General features: G+C 36.3%; 1 protein-coding gene across 5 annotated transcripts in view; it reads right to left on the bottom strand.

Annotated features, from left to right (window-relative positions):
- Nucleotides 1-17,344, bottom strand: part of LRRC4C (leucine rich repeat containing 4C) — a 1,410,106-nt gene that overhangs the window by 867,569 nt on the left and 525,193 nt on the right. For all 5 annotated transcript variants that reach the window (XR_009215681.1, XR_009215680.1, XM_058446767.1 and 2 more), the window contains one exon: nucleotides 5,950-6,034. The gene's annotated coding sequence lies outside the window, so the exon portion shown is untranslated. The remainder of the gene's footprint in view (nucleotides 1-5,949; nucleotides 6,035-17,344) is intronic.

The raw sequence follows: 17,344 nt of genomic DNA, 5'->3' as shown, positions 1-17,344 counted from the left end.
CCTATTTAATAAATGGTGCTGGGAAAACTGGCTAGCCATATGTAGAAAGCTGAAACTGGATCCCTTCCTTACACCTTATACAAAAATTAATTCAAGATGGATTAAAGACTTATATGTTAGACCTAAAACCATAAAAACCCTAGAAGAAAACCTAGGCAATACCATTCAGGACATAGGCATGGGCAAGGACTTCATGTCTAAAACACCAAAAGCAATGGCAACAAAAGCCAAAATTGACAAATGGGATCTCATTAAACTAAAGAGCTTCTGCACAGCAAAAGAAACTACCATGAGAGTGAACAGGCAACCTACAAAATGGGAGACAATTTTCACAACATACTCATCTGACAAAGGGCTAATATCCAGAATCTACAATGAACTCAAACAAATTTGCAAGAAAAAAAAAACAACCCCATCAAAAAGTGGGCAAAGGATATGAACAGACACTTCTCAAAAGAAGACATTTATGCAGCCAAAAAACACATGAAAAAATGCTCATCATCACTGGCCATCAGAGAAATGCAAATCAAAATCACAATGAGATACCATCTCACACCAGTTAGAATAGCCATCATTAAAAAGTCAGGAAACAACAGGTGCTGGAGATGATGTGGAGAAATAGGAACACTTTTACACTGTTGGTGGGACTGTAAACTAGTTCAACCATTGTGGATGTCAGTGTGGCGATTCCTCAGGGACCTAGAACAAGAAATACCATTTGACCCAGCCATCCCATTACTGGGTATGTACCCAAAGAACTATAAATCATGCTGCTATAAAGACACATGCACACGTATGTTTATTGCGGCACTGTTCACAATAGCAAAGACTTGGAACCAACCCAAATGTCCAACAACGATAGACTGGATTAAGAAAACGTGGCAAATATACACCATGGAATACTATGCAGCCATAAAAAATGATGAGTTCATGTCCTTTGTAGGGACATGGATAAAACTGGAAACCATCATTCTCAGTAAACTATTGCAAGGACAAAAAACCAAACACCGCATGTTCTCGCTCATAGGTGGGAATTGAACAATGAGAACACATGGACACAGGAAGGGGAACATCACACTCCGGGGCCTGTTGTGGGGTGGGGTGAGCGGGGAGGGACAGCATTAGGAGATATACCTAATGCTAAATGATGAGTTAATGAGTGCAGCACACCAGCATGGCACATGGATACATATGTAACAAACCAGCACATTGTGCACATGTACCCTAAAACTTAAAGTATAATAATAATAAAAAAAAAGTTACCCAATAAATATTGTTGTTAAGCCCTCCCCCCCCCAAAAAAAAGAAGGCCAATGTCCAGTCATAGTTTCACTAAATTGCATGTTTGCTTTGGCATTCTGTACAAATGCTAAATTTAATTACTAAATTACTAAAATCATTTAATAATTTTGATTATTATAAAACTACGTAGAAATTTGGAAAAATCTTTGACCTATGAATAAAAATACCATATGTGAATTAAAATTAAAACTATATAAGTAAATTTGGGTAAGTTAACTAAAATTATAATTGTTCTATGCTAGGGTTATACAATTTTTTCTTAATTTCTCAAATACTTCGTAATAAGTCTGTTTATAAATTCAAATCAGCAAGCAAATTTAAAACACTAAAACGCTGTGGAAACATTTTGGTGCATAATTGTATACAATTCTACAAGGTTAAATTTAATATCAAGAACTGCCTCTTTCCTCTAATACCAATATTACAAAGTGTTCAGAGACTAATTTGTATAATTAAATAAGAAAACATGTTTCTCTTTTGAATTCTTCACAAATGGAAGAAGTCCAATTCTATTGGTATTAGACACTTCCTCTTTAAAGTTGCAAAACTTAAAGCAAATTATTAAAATAATTATTTGACCTACTGGATGCCAACAATACCAATACAGCCAGCCTTCCTTTTTGGCAAATATGGCCATCCATGCCCCATTAATCCCATACTTCTTTAAAAGTTTATCAGGGTCTAAAAGAGTTTAACTTACTCAGGTGCTAGATCCATTAAAAGACCAGCCCTCACCACTATGCAATATATTCATGTAACAAAATTGCACTTGTACCCCTTAAATGTATACGAATAAAAATAAATAAATAAAAACAAAATAGTGCAACTATTGGCCATATCAGTCAACTAAACTCTAACATTTTTAAACACAAAAAATTAAATGGGGACAAATGTAGTTGGGTGTCCTGGTGAATTCATTATAACTTCGGTGCTGTCCGTCCATAGTAAAAAGGGAGGAGGTTCAGCAGAGACAGCACCACCTTCTAGTTACTCAATTCTTAAATATAATTCAGTGTCCAAAGTAAACATATGAAAGAAAAGAGCAAACGTTTCTAATGCAATATTTTTTCTTATTTTTCCAAGACCTTTCCTCTATTGACATGTAATTCATGTCTATTATCCTAAATAGTTATATTTAATTTAATATTCAGCTCTAGTAGCCATAATTTTGCAAAATTATAATCAATATGAAGCTAATTTAGGAATAGCAATCAGAATTCTATCAGATTTCTGATAGGAAATAGCTGGCACACTCAAATTAAGATAATTCAGTGAAAGTTTCTTACAAATATATAACCACGGCTTAGGGAGCCATAAATGAGAATGCAGGACCCGGGGCTAATAAGAAAAAAAGAGTTGTTACCACTTCTAGTCCAGAAGGTAGTAGGGGAGGAAGCTGTTGAGGTAAACAGTATCTGCATGTTTCATGGCTAGAAGGTAGCCAAGAAAAATACCAAACCTTTGGCTGAGGAATCCAGCCAGTCTGAGATGAACACACAAAGAAACCTGGAGAGTAGAGACCCTGATTTCACTTTTTCTTTCTTGTTATCCACTGCTGAGACTTCCTAATAGTCAAAGTGGGGCCTGAAGCGTATTGTTCTAGCCTTTACAGGTCAACTTACAGGAAAGAGGACAGCATGAAAAGGCAAACAAAAGAGAGCTAATTGAACAACTAAATAGAATTAATATAATAGAATTCGGGGTCCTTCTGAATGAGTGTCTCTGATACATCACATTCAGACACGGTTTCAAGGCTTGACCCAACGTATATGCCAAATAGTTACAGAGAAGGCAGAGACTATAAACCACATAATCATTCAACTTACCAAATTAGAGACTGAGAGACCTCCCATCTTAAAGTGATTCTCTATAAGCCTTTATGGCTCTCCCTGAATTGTTGCTGTGTCTAGATTTTTAAAATATTACACTTTGTGAATTATTTTGATTTTACAAATGCCCCTACGATAAACAGTGATCCATATGAGTGAACATCATACAAGCAATAGCATCTACATCCAAGTCTGAAAATGGGTTACATTCAAGACTTTTTACTGGGGGACAAAACAAATCCCCCAAACATTTCATAAATTATTTATGTTTATATGAAGTCACAACTAATGGGAAAACAGAAAAGTTTATTATTTGGCCCTCAAGCCACCAATCAGTTTGGATTTTCCTGATCCCTTTCCACGGACTGTAAGATCTCCCAAAGGCCTGAGCAAGGTGCTGGTAGGAAAACTTTGATCTGTGGGTTTTAGTAAATGCAGCTGTAGGTAATTACAAGAAACAGTGTCCCAGAGGAGTTTTAGAAAATCAGACCTGGGGCAAATACACTCAAGTCGATCTGTTGATCCATATGAGTTAGTGGAAGAAAAGAATCAAATAGCAAACAAGCAAGAACCCAATTTTGGGTTTGCAGAAAATGAAGACAGAGGGAAGGGAAATGGAATAATTATTAAACCTCTGTTCAAACTCCTAAAACAGCTGCTTAGGGTTTTCTTCCTTCTATTGTGTGCATTTACTGGGAATTTAAAGACAGTAGAAAAGGCTTTTATTTTCTTAGAAATAATTTAATAAATGGCTATTCATTTATATAGTTACAACCAATTTTTTAGACATGTGTGCATGCATGTGTTCTTATTGCTTATGTATATTTAATAAGCAGAGTCTTACGATTTAACTCAGATTTTATGTTGTCTCTTTTGTGAGAATGTTAGCTTATAGGGGGTTATATTTTACTTGGCTTATTTGTGTGGTATATGTCTAAGGTCGCATGCATGTATTTGTTTATCATAGAGCCCCAATTGATATATACTACAGGCATTTAATGAATAAGTTTGATCATAATGCACTAAAGTAGCCAAGGGTAAAGGGGTGTGCGTGTGTGTGTAGCATACATATGCATAGATACTTATAATTATTTTTTGATTGATTATATATAATTATGAAGCCTGTATATAAATGTCATGATTCATTTGGTATAAAGTTTTAGAATTCTTCCTCCACTGATTTTGAAATGGTTTATAACAGGATATTCTATTCCATTTTTTACATTTTTATTTCAGGGACAAAACATTTTATCAAAGGTAGTGCTAAAGTTGTCCAAGTAATGTCAGAGGATCGATCCTTCAATTCTTAAATCTATTAATTAAAGTCATTAGTAAAAAGTTGAAAAATAAGTTCTTAGCTAAGAGTTAGGGAAGCAAACGACATAACCAAGTTAATTGTCCTGATCTCAAGGGGCTGAGACTCTGAAGAAGTGATGAGACACATACACAGTTAAAGTAATAAGGATAGATTATGATATGGGATATAAAAGAGAATTTGAAGCATTGCTATAAGTTGAAAAAGAGAGGAGGGAGTTATTATGGTTGGCTATCTTGGTGAGAGTAATTTAAGCAGTGCTTGGAGCAAAATTTTAACACTCAGAGTGGGAAGAGAGATGGGAACTAAAATTTATTTATTTAATTATTGAGCTCCTATCATTTCAGATGCTGTGTTAGATACTGGAAATACACTGCACAATGAAACACAAATAGATCCTTCTTCTATGGAATTTACCATGCATTGAGAAAGAATATTGAGAGTTGTTTCAAGAAGTTTAAATGGGTAAAGAGGGGCTAATGTGGGGAATAACCCAGGAAAAGAGTGAAATGATGGGGAATAGTTTTGCTTGGATTTTAGTTGGTTATATCTTTCCAGGATTAGAGAAACATGTTTGGTTTTAGTCTGCGTGGAAGGAACCAGGGAAATGGAGAAATGCAAATTTAGAGACAAATAGCTGATTCAGTAAAATTGGTAAAGGAATGAAAGTGTTATAATTAAAATTTAATATGAGGGATTATTTTGGAAAATAGAGTATGGCATCAAATAGCCTCATCTTTTTTTAAACGAGGAGGCTAATTCATTTGAAACTAAGGAAGTCAGGGCAAAGTTTGAGCCCACAGAGAATAGAGATTTTGAAAAATGCTGAAAGAGCTGGAATATTTTAAGTGGTCACATCCTGTTCAGGACTAGATGCGGTCAGACAGCATGGTCGTGTTGAATATCCAAGAGGTATGAGCAAACAGACATGATTCTTGCCTGCATGGAATATTTGATCTAGTGAAAGGTACATCCAATAATCAATTATACAAATAAATATTAACTGGTCGACTGACAATAAAAATATGCCAGGGGATAGATTTCATAGAGAGCTAGAGGACTGGAGAGAACTCAGTGACTGACTTTGGATTCTGCATGGCAAATAAAGCTAAGTGTAGTGTCTGATGGACCAGGTTGATAGAGAAAGATAAAGGATGGGTAAATTATGAGTTCAGTAGGAGTCAGAAAGTAGAATAAGTGAAAATACATGCAACTGCAGTTAGAAAGCAGGCTTTCAATGTTTTACTAGAAGCAGAGCAGTTACAAGAGACAAACTGACTCCTGGCAAAACTGTAATTTGTGTGCCTCAAGGAGAAATGGAGCCCTGACACAGGTGTGTGCAGCAACCCCACACTCACCAGTAAGAGCCTGGTCCATGCCATGTACCCAGCAATTGACCATATTAATTTACAAACATGGACTATTCCAAGGCAGTATAAGTCATATATGAAACAACATTTCTTTCTACTTTTGTTTAAAGCTATTATTGTTGCACTCACTTACATTCAGTGTATTAGATGATGTTCCAGCTTATTTGGCCCCTCTCTCATTGGGTGACCTTGCAGCCTTGCAGTAAAGAGAACCATTTCTAGAAAAGAGATAAAATTAAAACATGGCATTACGTTTAAGAAAGTTAGAAAATAGCCCAAGCAAAGTTATTTGAAATTAAAACCGACCTAATGGAATAACCTACAGGGAATAATTTATATTTCTCTACAGTAAGTTTATCCAAGTGTATATTCATTTTATAATATGTCATGCTTGAGGCTTTTCCCAGAATATAAAAGGCTTTTTGCAAAATGATATTAATCACAATATTTGGTTCTGAGAAAAGTCTCACTTTACCAAATTTGTCTTTCTATTCGACTGTTGAGTAAGATTTTTAACAAAGGTAAAAAGGCGTATCTGGTGCTGTTTATCCCTGTTTCCTTTGCAAGGTCTATTTTTGTCAAATGAGTTTATTCCTTGTTTAAACATACTGTGCCTTTTCATGCCTCTATACCATTTTTCCTTCTATCTTATTCACTTGAAATGTCATTATTCTTTTGTTGATTCCTATTTCTCATCCACAAACTCATAGTCATTCTTTAATACCCAGCTCAAATATGACCTTTTCCCTCTGAAGCAGCCAATCAAAATTAATCTCTACCTCATCCGTAATCCCACAGACCATTGTTTGTCATATTTTATGATATTTATAGCCAGTGTTCCTAATTCTATGTCCCTGCCTTTGCACTCTGAAGGCAGGGAAAATATTTTATCTGCATGTGCGTGTGTGTGCACTCGTGTGTTTACTTTCTTTAATCACCACCTGCCTTGTGCAAATAATAGACATTCACACATTACTTTCAATTGCTCCTTACTTTATCCTGGAATAAATTAGACTTACTTAGTACTGCTATAGTTTATGCTATAATAATTTAACATTTCTTTCCATTTGAAACTCTTTTTTTATCTTCACTTGGCTCCAGGTTTCCTCCCGCAACAGGTCAAACTTTCTTAGTCTCCTCTGAGGTTTCCTTCTAATTGTTTGTAATAATAATGGCTTATCTCTTGACTATCTCCTATTTCCTATCAGACTAACTCCCATCAAGGTCTAATCCAGGTTTATGACTGAAATACTATTTACACACCTGGAATTGACTGATTTACATTTTAGCCCAGCCAACTCTCTACTTGATCTACACATTTAGAGGCTAATAAGCTATTGATATTTAGAACATCCCAAAGGGAGCTCCCTGCCGCCACCAATGTTCTCTTCCTGCCATTTCTTCTCAGGTAAGAACAACATCCTACCATTTTCTTATTCAAAAAGACTAACACACGACTTACATGTTGACCCTATTCTTTCCCTCCTTAATTTTGGTTCAGAGCACTTATTACCATCTAGCATACAACATCTTTGACAAACAGACTTTTTTAAATTGTTGTTTTCCTCCCATTAAACAAGAAAACCCCATGAGGGTGGGGATTTCCATTCCTTTTTTTTCACTGCTGTACTCCTTATTTCCCTGAATAATAAAATATATTCAAAACAGGTATGTAGTAGGGGCTTAAATAATATTTTGTTGATTAAAGAAGAGAAGTCATTCTAAGTAGATTGCTAAATAATTTATTAATGTTATTGGGTTCAAAATTCAGTCCCTTTACAGCTTCCTCAACTGTGAGATGCAGAGGAAAATCTTGTGTCTTTATTATTGTTTTTCTTCCGTGTCTGTTCTGACAAAACAGAGCCATGTCTGCTTAATATAATCATACACTGCACCTGGATGTTTCAGTTAACAACAGACCACTTATATGACAGTGGTCTCATAAGATTATAATGTCATATTTTCACTGTACCCTTTCTATGTTTAGGTATTTTTACACAAATACTTAGCATTGTGTTCTAACTTCCTATAATATTTCAGGACAGTAACATGCTGTACAGGTTTGTAGCCTAGGAGCAATGAGCCTTACCACATAGCCTAGGTGTATAGTAGGGTATACAATAAAGGTTTGTATATGTACACTATATGACATTCTTCCAAGAATGAAATTGCCTAATGACACATATTTTTAGAATGTATTCCCAAGAGAAATTAGTCCATTGGAGCAGAAAATTGTATTGGGTGGGTGATGTTTTCAAATAACTAGAAAGTCACAGAATTCTCTTGATTTAAGAAAATCTAGGTTCTACTTCCTGTTTCACCGTATTTAGTGATGTAACTTCAGTCTGAGTCTCAGGTCCTCAGATATAAACTAGAGTAATAACATATTCCCAATCTTAAAAGGGAGCTGAGTAAATAAAATGGGACTATCAGTAAAAATGTGATCAGAATACTAAAAACTACTAAAAAAATGCAAAATTATATATATATATAACATAGTTTGAACCTTAACTCAGTCCTGAGAAAGAATGTATATTGCAATGTAGCTGAGCTCCAACGATTTCCAGATATTATAATTAATTTGTGGTGGACCCATATTAAAGTTGGGTCTTTTGAATTGTAAAATAGGTTATTTTTCACCATAATAAGTTTTACTAACATCTAAAAATAGATAATTTATGTTTGCCTGATTTACAGGGCCTGAGAAATATGTCATACACTAATAATAAAATTAATAATGGCAACAATAGTATTTAACACTTGTTTTGTTTGTTTTTTGAGACCGAGTCTCACTCTGTTGCCCGGGCTGGAGTGCAGTGGCGTGATCTCAGCTCACTGCAAGCTCCACCTCCTGGGTTCATGCCATTCTCCTGCCTCAGCCTCCCTAGTACCTGGGACTACAGGTGCCGACCACCACACCTGGCTAATTTTTTGTGTTTTTAGTAGAGACGAGGTTTCACCATGTTAGCCAGGATGGTCTCGATCTCCTGACCTCATGATCCGCTCGCCTCTGCCTCCCAAAGTGCTGGGATTACAGGCGTGAGCCACTGTGCCCAGCCAGTATCTAACACTTTCAAGCACTTACTATACATCAGACACTACATTAACTGATAACATCATGTATTGTTTTATTTAATTCTCAAAGCTGTGTAGTTGCAATTATAATCATGTCTATTTAAAAATATAAAAACAGGCATAGAATGATTAAATAATTTGCATAAGGACACAAAACCAGTAATGGTAAAATTGGGATGCCAACCTAGACAGATTTGTAACACAAAAACAAGTTCTAATTTGAAATTAGAATTATATATTCTGGAGTCCATACAGCAGAGTTCCAAGAAGGCAATCACTCTTAACTGAGAAAGTTTGGGGAGCATCTGGAAGACTCATGATGAATTAAAAACAAAGTAACTGTCTAACATTGTCAGCAGCTGTATGTTCATTGCTGTGCTATCTGCAATAGCAAAGACATGGAATCAACCCAGGTTTCCATCAATGGCAGATTAGATAAAGAAAATGTGGTACATATATATCTAATGGTAGGCTGGATAAAGAAAATGTGGTACATATAAATGTGAAGTATCATGCAACCATAAAAGTAGGATAAAATCATGTCATTTACAGAAGCATGGATGCAGTTTGAGGCCATAATCCTAAGTTAATTAACACAGGAACAGAAAACCAAATGCAGAATGTTCTCGCTTGTAAGTGTGAGCTAAACATTGAGCACATAGAACCAAAAACAGAACAACGGACGCTGCCGACTACTAGAGTGGGGAGAGAGGGTGGAAGATGTGGGTTGAAAAACTACCTATCAGGTACTATGCTAATTACCTGGGTGATGGGATCCCTACCCCAAACCTCAGCATCACACAAGATTCCCTTGTAATAAATCTGCACATGCACCTCCATGTCTAATATAATAAAAGTTGAAATTAAAAAAAAATACAGAGTAACTAGTACTAGCGTACTCTTAACACACCATCACTTTATTGCATAACTCTTCAGTTGTAAAGTACTCAGTCTCTCCAATAATTCACTCTTCGTGCGTGTGTGTGTGTGTGTGTGTGTGTGTGTGTGTGTGTGTGTGCGTGCGCACGCATAGGGTGGTTGCTGTTGTCTTTTTTGAGACGGAGTCTCACCCCAGCTGGAGTGAAGTGGCGTAATCATGGCCCACTGCAGCCTCGAACTCCTGTGGTCCCCCAATTCTCCCACCTCAGCCTGCCAAGTAGCTGGGACAGAGACACATGCCCCCATGCCCAGCTTTTTGTTGTTGTTTGTTTGTTTGTTTGTTTGTTTGTAGAGACAGGGTCTCCCATGTTTCCCAGGCTTGTCTTGAACTCATGTGTTCAAGTGATCCTTCCGCCTTGGCCTCCCAAAGTGCTGGAATTACAAGTGTGAGCTCCTGCACCCAGCCCGCTCTTCTTTGTAATTTCTTCTGTGAACTGATTCATCGTAATGTTGGAGCGTCATAGCAGTAATTCTCTCTGTGATTATCAAGAGCCAATAAAATAGTTATGACAAACATCAATCTTATTGGAAGCACTACTGCTTGAAGTCATTTAAAAAGCATCACTTGAGAATGTTCTTTCGGTAGTTATCCTGCATTGGCAGAAAGGGGCTAAGATGAATGAACAGCCGCATGTCTTCCTCCAGTTCTGACAGTTCCTTTCCTCCTGATAAACAGCTATGCTGGCAGGAAAGAAAACGTAATCTCCCTCTGACCTTTCTCCATTTGGATGAGTGCACCACAATGATTCTGTACTGTCACCGAGAAAAGATCCAAGCGAGGGGTGAGGAAAGCCTATGGATAATTCACTGTGCTTGATAGTATACTGAGGAACAGCTATAAAATCTGCCTATACTACACCAAGTAGAGACATTGTACAAACAACAACAACAAGAATAACAATGACAATGGCAGTAAATGTATGTATTGAACACATACTATGTGTCCAATATTATGGAAAACACATTATGTGGCTTATTTTGATTCTGTGTTGTATAAATGTGTTTGAAAATGTCATTCATTAGTTTTAACCACCTACTGCCTCTTCTTAAATAGATAAACATGACATTTCTAAAAATATGACCTAGGTGATTCAGACTTGACCACACTAAGGCACAAGGTAGTGAAGTGATTGGTCCAGGTCATAGCTGAATAACTTTCATCTGACACTCTACCATTTTTCTCAGAACACTGCTCAAGTTCCCACAACTCCCTTGATGTCTGTGTCTTCATCCTTAAATGAAGGAAGTTATTTAATTGCGCAAATTTCAAGCTCTTCTCAAACTAGAAAATGCTACAATGTAATGGTTCTATCTTGCAAATGCATCATTTTAGACACCATCTAGAATTGATAACATTCCAGAGATCTACGGAAGGTAAGTGGGTGAGTGGCCACACAGGGCTGGGACAAATAGAGAAAATATTATCCAGATATTAAAATAGTATTATATAATTCTAAAATGTTATAGAAATATTTATGATATAATAGTGAATGAAAAAAAGGAAATTCTAAAATAACAATTATTCCGTGATGATACATATGTCCATGTACAAAAGCTAGATGGAAGAACATGGAATAATTGTCTTATGATTTCTTGGCTATGGTGTAATACTAAATGATGCTTTTATATTGAACATTAGTGTTTTCACAATGTTGTTTATAATACGAATTTTGAATGAGATTTAACTTTAAAAAGGTGGCACAATGACATTTCTGAAATTCAAAGAGATGCTCTGGTTTTAGTGCTCAGGTAAAATGGCTAAAATTATCTCTTCAATGTTTGTTATAAATAATTATTAGGAGACACTTTTAAATCATTATATCTTCTTTGTAAAACCATCAATCCTAGCACATATACAAGTTGGTAATCAATCCTTAAATACTCATTTTTTTTTCCCCAGAAATCAATTTACTCTAAAGGATGAATAGCTTAAAAAGTGAAAAATGCCTGAATTCATTCATTCATCTATTCATTCAAGACACAATATTTAACTGCCCGCTCTGTTTAAGGCACTGTTTCCAGACCTGGTGATTCAACAGAAACTAGACACTCTGTATACAGCTTTGGACCTGTAATAGTCCAGAGATTAAAGTGAACTCTATCAAAAAAGGGGCTCAAGAAGGGATTTGAAGCCAGTTTGTTTCCTTTGTCCTCACTGAAAATGCAGCAAAGTGAAGATGGTTGCTGAGCCTTGTTCCTGTGTCATCTTCCTGAGTCAATGTTTCCAGTATACAGTGTGTTGCAGAAAATACTTTGGAAACAGACCAGCTCAGCTTCGTTCGTTCAATTACCTGTCATCAGATCATTTGTTTTATCAGACAGAAATCACTGTGATGACAGGGGTTTTCTTTACTTTGCCCCTGTATTCCCAGCACCAAGGACAGCACCTGCACTCCATCCATGAAGGTCCAATCAGAGCTCTGTTCACATGAACAAGTGCTGGATTACCATGTAACAAACTTGAGTCCAATTTGGTTCTATCTCTCAAGTACATGAGTCTACTTGGCTAATTATAGTCATTTACAAAGCACCTTCTATGTGTCAGACATATAATACCTGCTATTACTTTAATCTCACACTGTCACAGTGTCATCCCTTTTGACTCCACCTCATTGTGCCTCAGTTTTCTCATCCATAAAACTGTGATAGTGATAGTACCTAACTAATGGGCTTGTTGTGAGAATTAAATTTTTAGATTAAATAAAGTGTTCATGAAAAAGCCTAGGCACGTAGTATGTACCAAACAAGTTTACAATAGGATATTATTATTTAAAGCTCATGGTAACATTTTGAAGAATATTGTACTATCTTCATTTTACCAAGCAGGAAACAATGTACAATGGCTGAGAAATGTGATCAAATGCCCACATTGCTGAGCCACTGAATTTAGAGCTATTTCTTCACTCTGCTCTTCCTCTCAATTTTCTTGCCTGTATTCTTAGATAAGATCCTAATCACTTTCTCTTTGGACTTTGTCAGTAACTTACTTCGGATCTCCCCCTTCCTAGTTTTAACTATCATCTTTTACATTATCTGCACATTCTACTTTTGATACGTTTTTCAAACACATATCAAATTACATTATTCCTTCTTCCTTAAAACCTGAGTAGCTTTCTAATGCCTCCAGAACAGGCTACAAAGTTCTTAGAAGAGCATTCTGTGCTTTTCATATTAAACAGACTTCTCTGATACTCAAACTTTAGTCAAAACTCTAGACAACTGAATTAAGATTAGGTAGTAAAAAATCAGGTAAATCCGGGTTCATATTCAGTTACTAATTATGCAATCACCTTATTATTTTACTTACTTAATTCTTAGCATCTTATCTGGGGAATGGAGATCAATAGCCTGAAGAGCATGACAGAGAATTCGTTACAAAATCTGTTTTTTTTTTTTTTTTTTTGGACACTGGTTCTGATGGCACAAGAATGATCACAGAATACATTCAGAAGATAATATATTTAAAATTTCCAACAGAGATCTTAAATATGAAAAATGGAGTGGGACAAAAAAACAACTGGCTGGACGCAAGCAGTGAAATGGCATTTCAAAATTAGATTGTTAAACCAGTGTAATTTTGAAGAAAAAATTCAATTAGAAATGAGATATTTAATTATTTTTTGTTGCAATAAAAATATAAGACCCGAAATGATCAAGAGCAAATAATGTTAGTCATGATAATTTTATTACTATGCAGATTAAAACAGGTTTGTAATGGCTTTACCAGTAATAAATAGAAACATTCTACATCCCACTCCTTACTTGAAACATTAAGAACTGATATCTGATTTTATAGCTGTCTAAGAATATGCTTTCCTACAAATAAATGCTCTCACATAGATTTTATGTTAAATATAGGTTAACTGACAGATTCTTTTGAAGTGCTCAAAGTGATTAATCAAAGCTGTTTCATTTAGTGATGAGAGGTATTCAGTGAGATTTCAAGATTTCATGTTTAGTTAAATTAAGATCATAAGCACAGAAACTCACTTGAACTCAAGAAAATATTTTGGGCATGGGGAAGCTAAATGGTAATACTTTGAAATATAATCTTTGCATTAGTAACACTAGGCTAACTTCCAGCTATCTTCACATTGATTGACAGTGCTACCTGAGAAGTAAACACATAGTTTTGATTATTTTAACCTAAACAACTCACGTTAGATAGAATCATACTTTGAGCACTTATTTATACAAATATTTATTAAATACTCACTAAGGATCAAGCAGCATGCTAAGTGCTAAAACTAAACGAAGTAAGGCAATGTTTTTTTCTGATTTTACAGGGCTTATAATTTAGAGAAGGGGATAAGAAAAAAATGAAGGCAATTATTTTGTGATAGTATGTATATAGGATAGAGAAGGCATTGTCATAGCTATGTTAGTTCAAGTCCATCAAGAAGCAGGCACCGAGACAGGGTTAGACACACAATAAATTTATTGGCAGATACTATTGTGGAGGATAAAGGGGCAGTGAGCAGGTGAATAACGGAGAGCTTTCAGACTACAGTGAAAGTCTGACACGTGTGAAGGAGAATGGAACAGGCAAAGGTTGGATAGAGAGAATCCGGTCCTGCAGCATAGTTCCAAGAAAGGTTTAGCTGGCCAATGGGGCATCCTTGAGATGAAGTTGCACATTAGAGGAGTCCTGTGTTTTATAAGAATGGGACTGAGCTACTAGCAGTCATTGACTGGAAGCAGCTCATGGGAAACAAAATCTAGCAGCAAAAGACCCACTGGATCCTAAGAGCAGCTTCTAGGACTATCCGTCAATTATAATCCCAGCAAGAGGACAAATGGCATCCTTTCATTGCAGTGGTCATGAGAGTGTTAGTTTTTACTCGTGGACCAGAACTTCAGAAAGTGCTGCAGTTTTCAAAGATGACTAAGAAGTCACACATTGAACAAGGTGAACAAGTGCATTCCAGGCATGAACTAATGTAGAAATACAGGACAACATGGTGAGTGTGGGGGTGTTGCAAGTAGTGCATTAGGGTTGGAGTATGTACGTAAGTGTGTTGGTGTGCAGCACACCAGAGAGGGAGGTGGGATTCAGACTGGGAAGAGCAAGGTGAGTTATACAAAGTGGTTTGAACTTATCCTGTAGATAATGTGGGATTATTTAAGGAACTAATGCTTGGCTGAGACAGTGTGAGATCTGCACTGTAGAAAGATTCTTGAAGTATACAGCCTATTCAGATGGAGCATTCCAAGAGATAAAGAAAATGGAGATACTAGTAATAAAGAACAGATAACACCAGACAGACCTGAGTTCCAATCCGAACTCTAACACATACCAACCATATGAACAGAGGCAAGTCATTTAACTCCCCATAACCCCTATTACTAACTTTCTATGTCAGCGATTACTCAACTACTTATTTCATAGTGACACAGGATCATGTGAAATAAATAATAGTATACTTAGGAGCTCAGGTGTTGAAAGCAGACATAAACCTAATTTTCTGTCTTGGCCCACATGTATGACTACAGGAATATTTTTCACGAACCTCAGTTTTCTTAAATGCAGGTAATAATGAAATCACATTTATCTCATGGAGTTGTTCTCTGAGAGGTGATATGTGTGAAGACTTAACTTACTCGTGGTGCATAAGAAATGACTAAATAACTAAAGGCTAGGTACTGTTAGGTGGTTTACACACTTACAACGTTTTGTTCTCATAGCATCTCTGCAGGCAAGTTATTTCCCCTCACACCTTAGTATAGAGGAAAAAGTTGATGCTTGGGTTTAAGTAACTGGCTGATGATCACACAAATGATTGTATTGTGCTACAGTTCTCAGCTGCTTGACTTCAAAACCCATATTCTTAACCATTATTCTCCATTACCTTCCATTCCAGCACAAAGAAAAACCATTTACCTGCTAAAGAAAATGCAATTTTAAGAACTCACTTATTGGCTACAGTTGGATTTCCTTGTATTACTAGTATACTTTAAAGCAGAGTAAGGGATCATTTAAACCAAACTTCCTGGTTTGCCCCAAGAGAGGTTTTATTCAGTTCACTTAGATAGAGTATTCCAGCCACCACACAGATTCTAATATAACTTGTGTTATACTATTTGAAATTGTCTACAATGAAGGGGAAGGGGTAAAATAGGATGAAGGCAGTTGTCTCCAAGGCTATCTCCCTGTCGGGAGAGTCTTTGAAGTGTTTGCACACATTAGTCTCTTCATTCTTACGTGGAATACATTCAACTTCCCAGTAGGAGTAACCATGACACAGATGTTTAAAACCCATGAAAACCGGACCTGATAGGTCAGATGTACAGTGATTAGGCAGAAGGCCCTGACCCATTTAGCTCTCCCTCTTCCCCATTTCCACTTCCAGAAAAAAGACTGACTTGATTTTAATCCATGTTCTGGCACATTTCTCATTAGTCAAAATGCTTAACTTCACCAAGCTTTAGTTTCCTTAATTGGAATAGGATTGCTTTAAGGTTGTCCTAAATACGGACGGTAAATACACATCATTACATCTAACACCTATTAACTACTCCAGAAGTGTTAGCTCCCCTTGGACGGATAGCAGAAAATGATTTTCAAAAACAACAAATTGTCAGAAGACAATTTGATCAATAAATAAAAGTGATATTTATTGATAACCAATGAAGGGTTTAAGATTTCATCACTAGTATTTGCATTAAAAAAAACCCAAGCTAAAAACATTCACAGATGCCTTAGCAATAGATTTGCACCATATATCTTGAGGACAAGATATCTTATCCTTATCTATCAATTGCAAGATTTGTATTTTTCAAGAATAATTTTTCTGACCTCCCCAGTGAAGGGGTTCACATCCAACACAGAAAATTATAAATCTGCAAGACTTGCAAAACACAGATACATTTTTGAAGCTCCACTGGAAAGGAGGCAAAAAAAAAAATGCTTCTGTCATTTAAAGAGTCACAAACTGAAATAACATGAAGTTTGCTAATTGTATTAACAAGTCTACTCTGGGCAATTTGGCTAGTACCTCTGTCTCCCAAAAGATCTCTACTGATGAAGTGACATGGGTTCTTGAAGTGGATGCCTTTCTGCACCTCTGGAAAGCTTAGCAATGCAGAGAGGGGATAAGAAACAGTAAGCTCCCAGTCCTGGAGATGATTCTGCAAACACCTGGTAGGTTCGATCATTTTTACCCTGAAATAGTGCTCCAGGAAAGGCAATTTTGCGTGGTCTTAGAGTATAAGTCAGAACGGTTTTCCAATTTCTGGTAATCTTGGCCCACGTATTAGCATTTAACAACACTTGACATTTGGCTAAGGCTTTGCCAATAACAAGAGAAAACAAATTATAAAAATATGGACTTCTGTATCTTTCCTATTCATTCCAGCTTAGGTATTCTCATGACGCTATGCAAGTTGAGTCCTGTGTTTCTGCTCATTTTTTCTACTGTAATAGTCATGCTCTCCTAAGTGGTGTTCAACTTTGCAGTTTTTCTTCTCTCCTGGCCAAATCCTAACAAATCAGCCAGTGAAGCATGTTTTTGTTT

The sequence above is a fragment of the Hylobates moloch genome, unplaced genomic scaffold (assembly GCF_009828535.3).
Source record: "Hylobates moloch isolate HMO894 unplaced genomic scaffold, HMol_V3 SCAFFOLD_11, whole genome shotgun sequence".
NCBI lineage: Eukaryota > Metazoa > Chordata > Mammalia > Primates > Hylobatidae > Hylobates > Hylobates moloch.
The sequence above is the reverse complement of the archived record's forward strand: the minus strand, read 5'-3'. Positions and strand labels throughout refer to the sequence as shown.